Genomic DNA, 13616 nt, shown 5'->3' on the forward strand with positions numbered 1-13616 from the left:
GTTGGGTCAATGATTCTGGTCCATGGCTATAAGAATCTTGGCTAGTGTAACCTCCACTTTTCATAAGTTGAGCAATTAATGCTTACTAGCAAAAGTAAACATCAAGCTATTAAACTTTTTAAAAATCAAAACATTTACTGTTCCAGATCATTTTTAGATTGCCACTTGTTTAAAATTATGTTGATGAGAAGTGATCAGGAAAGAGTACATGGCACTTTAATGGCAGTATCAGAAGGATAATGTTCAAAAATAGTTGACTAAATAAAATATAGTGAGACATAAAGTTTGAGATAAGATTGTGGGCCATTTTAAGTACTGGATTATAAAGAATTTAATCTTATAGTTCACAATGACTGAAAACTGATCACATGAAAATGGGTAGTAATTGTAATGAAAATGATGTTTAATGAAGACTGATCCAGGACTGTCATTTCTGATAAATTAAAATGGAGTCCAATACAATATATAAAATATTACTATAATTATGCATATGTAAAGAGCTTAAGGCCTTACAAACAGAATTAGACCACAAAAGAAGTGACAAATGTGAGTGATGGAAGAGTAGAACTTTCAGATTTTTTAAAGATTTATTTGTTTGTTTATTTATTTATTTATGATAGACCTGGACAGAGAGAGAGAGGCAGAGACACAGGAGGAGGGAGAAGCAGGCTCCATGCTGGGATCCTGATGCGGGACTCGATCCTGGGACTCCAGGATCGTGCCCTGGGCCAAAGGCAGGCGCCAAACCACTGAGCCACCCAGGGATCCCCAGAACTTTCAGATTTTGATACAAGACTGCGTATGTGAGAGTAGTGGGAAAGAAAATTCAAAGGTGATATGATGGTTAGACACATGTACATAACTACGTTTAAAGAATAAGGAGAACAGTTTTAACCATGGTGGTTTTAAATACATTTGGACAGCCAAATAAATTAAGTAGAAAGTATTTGTATGTATATATTGGGTGCTCATTAGCGAAATGAAGAATGGGGATGTGGATATTTTAAGACATACCTATTAATACATTTAGTAATAGACATCTAAGACACATAATACATGATATATACACAAAATATATGGGTAGTCCCGTTTGGAGGTATTAGAGGAAGAGAGTCATTAGTAGAGAACATGGAAAGACATGAGGAAAGTTGGAATCCTGAAGATGTCAGGAAAAGTGGAATATTCAGGTATATTAAAGACTTCAATAAAGCAAAGGGAACTATGGTAGTGGAAAATCCCATTGGATATGTGACAATTATTTACGTCTTAAAAAAATTGCATTAAAAAAATAATAATTGCATTAAAGTTTTAATTTTTTTTAAGATTTTATTTATTTACTTGGCAGAGAGAGAGAGAGAGAGAGAGAGAGCAAGCAAGCAGGAGGAACTGCAGAAGAAGAGGGAGAAGCAGGCTATCCCCACTGAGCAGGGACCTCCACTTGGGGCTGGATCCCAGAACCCTGGGATCATAACCTGAGCTGAAGGCAGACACTTAAACAACTGAGCTATCCAGGTGCCCTGCATTAAGTTTTAAAAAATAGATTTCTAGTTTTCTGCTTTGCCTGACTAACCTTGTTTACAAATAACATTTAGCAAAATGTTGAAACTGTAGAAAATGAAGAGAACTAGAGTAAATTATTATTAAAAATGTGAGGAAAATTTTCATGATCAAAAGAAAATTGGGTAAGTGGCATTAAGTTTAAACTTGTAAAAATATTAAAGGGCATAAAATATGAAAATTGTAATGGATTCTGTGGATTTTAAAGGAAACTGAAGAAATTTCTTGTAATTGAACAGTATTTATTATTGTGGCCATTTTTCCAGTTATTAAACATTTAGCAATATCCAGCAAAATTAGGGGCAACGAGATAGATTGGAAAAGAGAACTTTTCGTTTTATATTGCTGTTTTTTCTAAAAGTTTATAAACTATTATTGCTTTTAGTTTATTTTATTTATTTATTTATTTATTTTTTTTGCTTTTAGTTTAGATTTTGAAAATGTATATTCCAAACCTCCTTTCCGGGGCTTTAGGCTGTTTTTAGACTAGCAGATCAGAGCAAGCTCATTCCAAGAAAGCTCTTAAAAGCATGAAATAAAACTTTTTGCATTTTTAAATTAATCAAATTTTGAAAGACTGATACTCTTTTCCTTGAATTTGACCTGCATAGGTCTCAGCACACCCTCAACGATTGCATTCTGACCAATAAAAGTGTGTGTGTGCTTGCGTTCCTGGCAGATTTAATTGTTTTGGTGAACAATTATTTAAATTTCCCTACACTGGAAGTAATTATTAGAAGAAAGCTTCCCTTGAAAGAATCAAAGTCATAAAGTTAAAATAATACACATTCAGAAACCTGAACAATTCTAAAGAAAATGTTTTAAGGTTATACCAAAAAGGATTGACTTCACTAATAAGATTTGCCTTATTTTATCCTCACTAAAATTTCATTATGTATTTTAATGACTTCCAGTGCTACTATCTACTGCTCTGAAATATTACAATGAATGTCAATCTTTGATGAACAAAGTTACTTAATGAAAACATCCATACCTTTATCCTGTCACTTTTGCCTTGATTTGAATTTGTTTTTATTGATAAAATAGACCGCAGTTCGTTATTACAAAATATATAGTGTATGTGCCATTAACTTAAACATTCAAACCTCAACTAATCTTACTCTCCAAACTTGTTTCACCATGTGTTTCCTGTTAATTACTGGATTAATTATTCCTAATAATACTAATAATAATACTGTGGTATTCCCACTGTTGTTTTTGACTCCTCAGTGTTTATTCCCCCCATCAAGCCCATACTTACTTTTCATTTAACCTGCTGCGTAGGCCCATCTATTCTATGCATGTTTTATATCTCCATCCACTTGACCAATACCCTAATGTAAGCTCTCAATATTACAATCTAATCTCAATAGAGTAGTCTTCTCATCAGAACAAACAGACAGACAGAAAACTACCCTTGAAAATTCTTCAAGAGTAATCTTCCAGTAACAGAGCTCTGGTGGGGTATACCAGACTTGCCATGGCCTACAGTATCAAATGTAAATCAATTCTCAATACATCCATCTCTTGGAACCACTGAATGATAACTAAAATATGCTGATAACTGTTCCCAGCAGAAAGTCTCAGGATTGGTAACCAAGTGATGAATTAAACTAACACTGTCTGCAAAAATGTTTACAAATTTTGGATATGAAAATCTTTAAAAATATTATAAATGTTATTCCTCAATATCTCAAATTTTGCATTATGGGATAGAGTTTGGCTATGTTTATATAAAACATGATCAAAAGTTTTTTTGGCGCAGCGGTTTAGCACCGCCTGCACCCCGGGGTGTGATCCTGGAGACCCAGGATCGAGTCCCACGTCAGGCTCCCTGCATGGAGCCTGCTTCTCCCTCTGCCTGTGTCTCTGCCTCTCTCTCTCTCTGTCTCTGTGTCTCTTATGAATAAATAAATAAAATCTTAAAAAAAAAGAAAGATAAATTAACTTGTCATACTATAGGCTTCCAACATAAAATGAGGTATTCAAATTAAATATGTTTTTCTAATTAACTGAATTTTTAAGTTTCAGTGTTCATGTCATGATGTTTTATATGTATATTGAAATATCACCCCTCCTAAAAAAAAACCCACTAAATAATTTCCTTCCTTCTTAGATAGTACACTAAAAATAAATTGACTGTGTCTTATTTTAATGTAGTCCTTGGATATTATTGTGGTATTTATGCCTTTGTCCCTATTATATAAACTTGATTTTTAATTTCATGATGATTGATATTAACATTTTATTCTTAGCAATTAATGTTTATTTCTATCAATAGTGTATCTACATTCAGTAGTTGTTTGCTAATGCATTCACTTTAACCAGCTAGACCTTAAGATGTTCTATCTTGAAGTTTAGAGTTGCAGAGATAGAAGACCTATGTGGCGATTCTGATGTGGCAATTTTTAACCTATGTATCTTAAGCACTTTCTTAAGTATTCTGAGTGTTAGTATCTTCACTTGAAAAATTTAGTTATTGTTTTTAAAGTAGATCACTCTGGGGCACCTAGGTGGCTCAGTAGGTTAAGCATCTGCCTTCAGCTAAGGTCATGATCCCAGGGTCCTAGAATCAAGGCTGCATCCGGCTCCCTGCTCAGTGGAGAGCTTGCTTCTCCCTTTCTCTCTGCTCCTCTCCCCAACTTGTACACTCTCTCTCTATCTCAAATAAATAAATAAAATCTTTAAAAAAAAGTTGACACTAGTATCCTGTTAACAATAAATATTCATTAGATTGCCAAGTTTCTTAGAGGGGGTTTTAAAATAAATAATATATTCTGTGTGTGGCTCTCTTTAATGACATATATCACAATATTATTAGCTTTCTATCTCTATACCATTTTACTTATTTTTATATTCTTAATTAACTAGAATGGTTAATAATGCTGAAATATGTTATTCATTTATTCATTAATTTTTTAGTGACTATAATAATCATTAAATATAAAATGAAGAATATACAATTTCTACTTTTTTAACGTCCATACTATCATGGGGAAGAAAAGCATAATATATTGTAAAATAGTGTCATTTATGTTTGACAAAGATCTGGTTAGTACCTAACACATGTCCATTCAAGGATGCTTCTGTGCGTGCATACAAACAACATACACATGCAAACAAATTCCATTCCTAATACTGTAATTTAACATTAAGTTTGGACCCTGAGACTTGCCATCTACATACTGTCCTTGATGATTGATTAAGGTCCATTAAGGGCTACTGTAAATATTTGAGAAATTTTACTAACTCATGTTGGAAGTGTAGAAAGCAATAGAGAACTGAAATATCATAAGTTATATCTTTATAATATTTTGTAACTAATTGGAAAAGTATTGCATCTAGGGGCTATTGGCTCTGACCTGGTTAATTAGAGGTGGCTGTATCTTCAGGAAATTAATTGACTAAAATCCAATAGAATGTGTGATTGACACTGGATTGAGGACCCAGATTAGTGATATGCTCAGATGAAAGAGTTCTTGGCCTGATGATTTACTTATAAATGTTACCTTATCATAATTGTGTTAATAACCAGTAACTCATCCTTTTTAATCGTCAGTCTATAAATTTCTTTTCTGGACACATAGCTAAAGTGAACAATGTAAGATAGTATTAAATGATAATAAATATTTTCAAATATTATGATTAGTAGCAAGAGTAATCAATTTTTTTTAATTAATCACAGAAACATTATAAGGAAGTTGACATTAGAGATCTGTGGGTGCAATTCTCCAGGTAAAAGAGGAACAAACATTTTAAGAGAGATATTCCTAGGGCTTGGAATAGTTCAGTCCACTTGAAAATGAGGTCTAAAATCAAATACATACACCTGTATATACTTTCATATATTCTTATTTAACATTAAATATATTTAAACTCTTTATAATATTCCAAGTGAAAATTACAATTTATTTAATTTCCATCTGATTTGAAATCTTATGGCATACTATATTGCCTTAAATTGGTATTTTTAATATCAGATTCAATTTTATTTATATAACTCTGGGTACTATTTCACATTAAATAGAAGTTTTTGAGAAACAAAATATGGTGTATTTGAAAATAAGAGCTTTACTCTCCATCTTACTTAATCTTGTTTGTAAACATTTCAAATAGCCAAGATCCCATTTTCTCTTTCTCTTTCTATTTCTGGTCTTCAGTTTTTGCCTTTTGTTTTTAAGATACATATTGGAATTGAGAGAAATAAATACAAATGTTTATTTTGAGAAATATTATTTTATTTTATTAATGCAAAGTAACATTGTTAAATTTATTTATTCCTAGTACCTGGTATATCATCATTTATTTCATTTTCTCTAAAGATTATAGAATGTTATGTTAGTCAAGATGAATATACTGTTGTAGTAAAGTATATTAATTTAAAGGGAAAATCTTTTTTTATATATACACCATTCTCATTCTGTAACATAAAAGTAAATTGCAATTGTTTTTTCTGATTTTTATTAAATTATTTGTTTCCCTTTAGAGAACTTATTCTCATTTGTATTTTCCCTAGAAGGGATTGAGTCTAGAAATTCCCACATCTTGACTAATTCATGAAAATATAGATAAATCTAGCTTTTGTGTTATTAAATTTTACTAGCACTCATAAGCAATTTAGAAAAAAATAGTTATGAAAACTTCAATATAGACAATTTTATTTTCATTTTCAATAAATATATGCATGCTAACAAGAAGGAAATAAATAGAAATCAACTGATCTATCTTCTAAACCGCTTTAGAAACATTGTCATCTACATATTAAGAAATACTTTAAATTATATATTTCATATAATTTATATTACTCCTATATGTCATAATCATTGGCCTTGCACATTTTATTCAATTTATTTTAATCATCCTAAAAATTCATATTCATTTATCTTTAATGGTCCTAAAAAATAAATATGCATGGTTTTTATTTTCTCATTCTAGATCTGTAAGGTCACTGCATTTACTTGTCATGTCTCTTTCATATCCTTTAATATAGAAATGCTTGAAGGGTCTCACTGAGTGTGTATATACATGTGTGTGTGTCTTTAATGACACTGATTTTTTTAAAGGTTTTATTTATTTATTCATGAGACACACACACACACACACACACACACACACAGAGGAAGAGACATTGACAGAGGGAAAAGCAGGCTCCATGCAGGGAGCCCGATGCAGGACTCGATCCCAGGACACCAGGATCAGGCCTTGAGCCAAAGGCAGATGCTCAATCACTGAGCCACCCATGTATCCCAATGACACTGATATTTTAAGAGACCAGCTGTTTTGTAGAATGTCACAATTAGAATCTGAGATTCTGGTTAGACTTTTTTGTTCATTTCCCTATCAATGCTGCTAAAGTGATATTATTTACTTTCCAATGCATCACATTAGGAGGCAAACTATGTCACTTTATCTTATTATTGGTAATGTTAAATTCGAATATTTGATTAAAGTGGTATCCCCCAGAGCTCTCTATTGTAATGTTGTCTTTGTATTTCCTTTGTTATATGAAGTATTTGGAGGAGTGATAATTTTGAAAATTACATTGTAATTTAGTAGCTAATATCCTTCTATAAAGAGTCCCCCTTTTTCCAATTTTCAAATGTCACTGTGAATTCATGGATTTTTTCTTTAATATAATCCACATGACATTTTTCTAAAAGCCAAATTGCCTCAAAATTAGGAGCCAGTTCAAGCATTTCCTTATATTATTTATACATCCTTGATAGTCTTCAAACATATCTGCTTTCTTGACAGAACAAGGTACTCCAGATCCATCTTATATTTTCCCTGTCCCTGGCATAGAATTGCCGTGGATTCAAAGGGTCTTGATTTCTTTTAGTCAAGAATCACAGATAGCAAACATTATATAGGAGATACATGTTACTGAGGTATCACAGCGTCTTGTCCTTTCAGAGGACAAAGTTAGAAATATATACTTTTAAACCTGAAGAAATCATACCACAATTTCGAATTCAAATATAAAAATCACAGCATTTTTCTTTATAATCCCCATTTCTAGTATTGTAACTTTCTTTTCTCAAAGTGAGAAACTTGGTTTCCCAAAATTTCAATATATTGTTTCATTTGTTCTATAATCAAAATAATTTCAAAACACTGCAGTAATACCATGATCAAAAACAAAGCTGTTAACATGAAAGATATTTTATATTTCATATTTCATATTTCTTTTTTCCATAGGATATATTCACACTAAGTTTACTCTGGTAGACCACAGGGCTCAGATTTTATTTGAATTATATTTTTTTCTGTGTAGTTACATTATTAATTTAGTATGAAGTCATTTGTATGAAACAAATGAGTAAGATTATTTGTTTCTCAATTTTAGAGTTTATCACAATTTTTATTTAATTTTACTAATTTAATTTTTAATTTAGTTTTAATATCTCACATGTAAAATAGGATCATGATCAAAACAAAAGTACATATAAATATAAACCACATTAAAACTATAAATATCACCATCATGCATATCCATACTTCACTCATCCTAATAGCTAAGTATTTCCATTTGATTCTAATTTATCTTTCTTATGTTTCATTTTGAAACTATATTTTTATTTTCTCTCTTTTCTTTTTTCTTTAAAGATTTTATTTACTTATTCCTGAGAGACACACAGAGAGAGGTAGAGACATATACAGAGGAAGAAACTCAATCCCAGGATTCAGGGATCAAGACCTGAGCCAAAGGCAGATGCTCAACCACTGAGCCACCCGGGTGCCCCTATTTTCTCTCCTTTCTTAAACAAGAGATTTTGTATTGCATATTATGTATACATTTTTATACATAACCATCTTGCTATTTTTTTCTTACTAATATATCCTTGATATCAGATTTCTCATTGTTTTTATGACTATATATTTCTCTATTGTATAGATGTTTCATAGTTTCATTAAAAGGATTTCTATAAATGAGTATTTAAGATGCTACCAATATTCAAATTGTAAGTTATACTTTCATTGATGATAAACATGTGTGTGTCCGTGTGTGTGTATGTGTGTGTGTGTATATGTTTGGTAGACTGTATCTCCAGAGTTAATTACTAGAAGAATGATTAAACTTCAAGGCATAAAATCATATATTGTTTTGCTAGATATGCCAAATCCCATTTTATTTTTTTATTTTTATTTATTTTATGATAGTCACACAGAGAGAGAGAGAGAGGCAGAGACATAGGCAGAGGGAGAAGCAGGCTCCATGCACCGGGAGCCCGACGTAGGATTCAATCCCGGGTCTCCAGGATCACACCCTGGGCCAAAGGCAGGCACCAAACCGCTGCGCCACCCAGGGATCCCGCCAAATCCCATTTTATAGAATATAGTCTACTGCACTTCTAGCAGAAGTAATATGTGAGTTTCTCTCATTCGGTGGTTTTACTTCCACCTAACTTGTAGAGGAAAGAATCTAAGATTCATTAATGCCCAATTAAAAGTGAGCAAAGATCTAAGTAGACACTCACAAAAAAATAGAGAAATGGCAAATAAGTATGTGGACATATGTTGAACATTATTTAATCATTAGGGAAATATGAATTAATATCACAAAGGTATCACTTCACACATATTACCATATCTAAAATATATCTCAATATCAAGTGTTAGCAAGTATAAAGAGTAATGGGAATTCTCATAATATGATAGTCATTTTGGAAATAGTTTTGTACTTTGTTGTAGATAAATGTGTATCTACCATATAATTTAATCCTACACCTATGTAACTAGGTAATTACACCAATTTAATAATCTTGCACATCTTAATTGAAAAAATTATATTTGCATGAGAGTCTGTACACAAACATTTATGACAAATTTATTCACAATTAAGAAAATTGAAAACATCCTAATGATCTTCGATCAATGAAAGAATAACAGATTGAGATTTGTTGGGAATAAGAGGAAAGATTAGCTATCAGCGCTAGCACAAGGAGATTTTGGTAATGAGTTTTGTGGTAGCCACACAATTCTATGTATTCATCATAACTCATAGAAGAGTATGTCACAAAAACTGTACTTTACATCCATTTAAAAAATCTATCTATCAGTACGTGGAGGGGGGATAAAATACAGATTGTTACTGTGTTTCAAATGAATAACTTATTTACCCTGAGGAGGAAGAGAAATGTAGGAGTTGACCTAAGTGACTTTGAAAAACTGTTTTAAGTGCATTCTGTAGATTTATAGACAGAAAGGGCTATTCACAAACACTACAACTTAGTTGTTTTTTCGTTTTTTTTTTTTTTTTAAGATTTTATTTATTTATTCATGAGAGACACAGAGACAGAGGCAGAGGGAGAAGCAGACTCCCTGCATGGACTCAATCCTCGGACCCTGGGATCATGATCTGAGCCGAAGCAGATGCTCAACTTCTGAGCCACCCAGACATCCCATAACATTTTTTTTAAGTGAATATTTTTTTCATAGGTTAATGGGTTAGGAATGCTGAAACTACTTTAAATAAATAATAAATATCTTATGATAGATAATGAGAACCAGATTTTCTACTGTTAGACAATGAAATTGCAGATAAGGAAAGGGATGGCTAGAATAAAAATGGTAGTGCTGGAATGGAGTTGAAGAAATCAATATCAAAATTATCTGATAAAAGGAACCAGGGTTCCTGGGATAACTGATTGATTCCAAGGCTGGGGAAGGGAATTAAATATTGAGTTTGGAATACCTTTCATGCCACAAAGTAGAAAAAAAAAAGGGCTCAGAAAGAAAAAATAAATAATGAAGGCACATAAGAAAGGAACATAGCCAGCCTGAAAGTTCTCTCAATGGCCAATGTTGGAATACTTTGAGCAAATATAGAGGTAAATAATGACAGATTGGAGCATAACCCCCGAAATAAATATCTGTTAGTCCATATGTATATATGTAACTGAATAAATACATTTAAGGAAGAAGTGATAACTCTTCCTTATGAAGAATTCTATTTTAAAATACAGAAGAAATGAGGAAAATAGAATATCACTATTAGAATACCACAATAATTGTCACAGGCAAACCTCATTTAGGATGTTAAGATTAGTGGGTAAACTTAAAAAGAAATAGTGTATTTGCATAATATCAAAGAATCCTCCAAATATTTAATATTAAGAAAGGGAAAAGAATAATTTTACTTTGCACTTGTAGACACATCAACCGAGTGATAAAAGTTACCATTACTAGTCATGTTGAAGTCATACCCTCCTATGACGCATTGAGAAGAGCAATTTTGGAATTATCTGGGGGTATATTTCCCAGTAATATGTAACTTAGTCTAGTCATAGGAAAACACCAGAAAAAAACAAAATTCAAAGGCAGTTTACAAAATAATTTACCAGTACTCTTTAAAATTGTTAAAATCATGAAATATAAGGAAAGATTCAGAAATGGTGACAGATGAGAGGAAAATTAAATTCATTTGGAATTCTGAATTAGATCCTAGAAAAGAGAGAGAGAGAGAGAGAGAGAGATTAGTGTTAAAACAATTTAGGAAATCCAAAAAAAGTTTTGTGCTTTTGTTAATATCAGTCTAAGATTAATTTCATAGCTTTGATATATGCTATGATTATATATAAGATGGTGACCTAAAGGAAAGCATGCTGTATGGGAACCTTCTGTGTTCTCTCTATCAATTTTTGTTTTGATATAATATTTGAGATATATTTATCATTTGGAGATATAATTATTGAGATATAACTCTCATGCCACACAATTCACTCATTTAAGGTGTCAATTAAATGTATTTTAGCATATCCACATGCTTTGAAAACATCTGTTAGATTGTTTCATACCCTCTAAAGGAAACTCCATACCTATTAATCAATCCCCACCCTCTAGTACCCCCCAAATCCCTCCTCTCATCCCTAAATAATCCCTAATTTACTTTATGTCTCTAAAAAATACCTACCTATTCTGGACATTTCATATTAATGAACTGGAATCATACCATATGTAGTTTTTTGTGACTAGTTTTCTTAATATTTTCAAAAAGTCCATCCTTGTTTTATTATTTAGCCATCCTAGTATGTATGAATTGGTATTTCTCTATAATTTTGGATTATATTTTCTTAATGATTAATGATGTGGTTGTTAATTATCTTCTTTGGACAAAAAGTCATTCACATCATTTCTCTCTGTTTTTATTGAGTTAGATGTTTTTATTTTTGAGTTATGAGTACTTCATATATTCTGAATATGTCCTTTATCAGAAACATGATTTGCAAATATTCTGTCCCATTCTGTTGATTGTCTTTTCAGTTTTTTGTGACAGTATTCTTTACAGCACAAAGTTTGTTTTTTATTATTTCAATGTAGTCAAATTTATCTTTTTTTCTTTTGTATTTTGTGCTTATGTCTTACTTAAGAAACCAGTGCTTACCTCAAGATCACAAAATTTCCTCAAGAGTTTTCTTTTAAGAAACATTTTTCTGAGAATATTTCATCTAAGATACATTCTTCTATGTTTTATGTTTATCTCTTACATTTGAATGAATGATCCATTTTGAGTTAGTTTTATGTATTGTTTAAATAAAAATCTAACTTCATTCCTTTGCATGTGACTATCTAGTTGCCCAGTACCGTTTATTAAAAAGATTATTCTTACTTCATTTAATTGTCTTAACATGCTTGTTGAAAGTCAATTAAACATAAAATGTAAGAGTTTCATTCTGGAATCTGAAATCTATTTAATTGACCTCTCTACCTATTGTTATGCCTGTATCACACTGTCCTATCTTCGTACTAAATTTTGAAGTCAGGAAATGTGACTCCTCCAATTTTTTACCTCTTTTTTGGGGGGGGCAGAATTTGACATTCTGGGTCTCTCAATTTTCATATAAATGTTAGCATCAGCTTGTCAATATCTACAAAAATCCATTTGGGGTTCTGATAGGGATTGTGTTGAAACCATAGATCAGTTTGGAAAGTATTACCATTTTGACAATATTAAATTAGATTTTTTATATTTAGTGTGAAATGAAGATAATTTATTTCTACAAAAGTAAGTCACTAACCACATTCTTTTAAACAATTTTTCGGTTTATCATGGATCTTCTTTAGGTCTACACTATCCAGTGTAGAATAGTAGTCATTAATCACACATTATTAGCAATAAGTGTGGCTAGGGCAGCAAAGGAATTGCATTTGTAATTTTATTTATTCTAACTAATCAAAATTTAAATTTATAAACTATTTTATCCAGGAATTTAAAGACATTTAAGTGTGTTTGGAACAACTTAGGTATGTGAATCTACTGTATTCACTGGAAAATTTTGAATTCTAAATAAAGATAAAATATTTCTGCTAAAAATTTTTTCATCCAAATTGAGACATATAACATACACACAGATTGAAGATATAACACAAAAAAGAGCAAATACTTAATTTAAAATGACTTATATTGACTGCATGTGAAAATAATGTTATTTATATACACAGATGAATAAAATGTTATTACCATTGATTTTAGCTGTTTCTTTTAAAATTTTAATGTGTTTACTATAAAATCTTAAATTACATAGTATGTAACTTACATCATATTTATATTGAATAGTGTTATTCTAGATTCTGTCTTGCGAACAAACACTAACTTTTCTATATAACTCAGTATCACCTTATGTGGAGTCAATTATCCTATATAAAATATTAATTGATAATGATAGTTGATGGTTTTAATAATAATTTACTTAATCTTGTATACCGACTGTATTATATACTTTTTAGCATTGTGCCTATATTATGTTATTATGTTAATACATTAGAAATTCACTATTTATTGTTTGTTATGTTTCAGTTTCTAGAAATAAAGAGGGCTATGCCACAACTCCTTCCTCTTGTTGCTACTTCTTTCCAAGAGAGCAATTTGAGTTCTAGTCATCCATAATTGCTATAGACTCCTAGAGGGCAAACTGGGATTTATTTATCTTTTTAACAACAATGTTTGGCAAATATTATAAGAGATACATAATAGTTTTAAGGTAAATATAGAAGTTAGTATTACATTTTCATAATTAAAATATTAGTTTCCCACCAATGTGTGTCTCTAACATGCTGGA

This window comes from Canis lupus, chromosome 13, assembly GCF_003254725.2.
Source record: "Canis lupus dingo isolate Sandy chromosome 13, ASM325472v2, whole genome shotgun sequence".
NCBI lineage: Eukaryota > Metazoa > Chordata > Mammalia > Carnivora > Canidae > Canis > Canis lupus.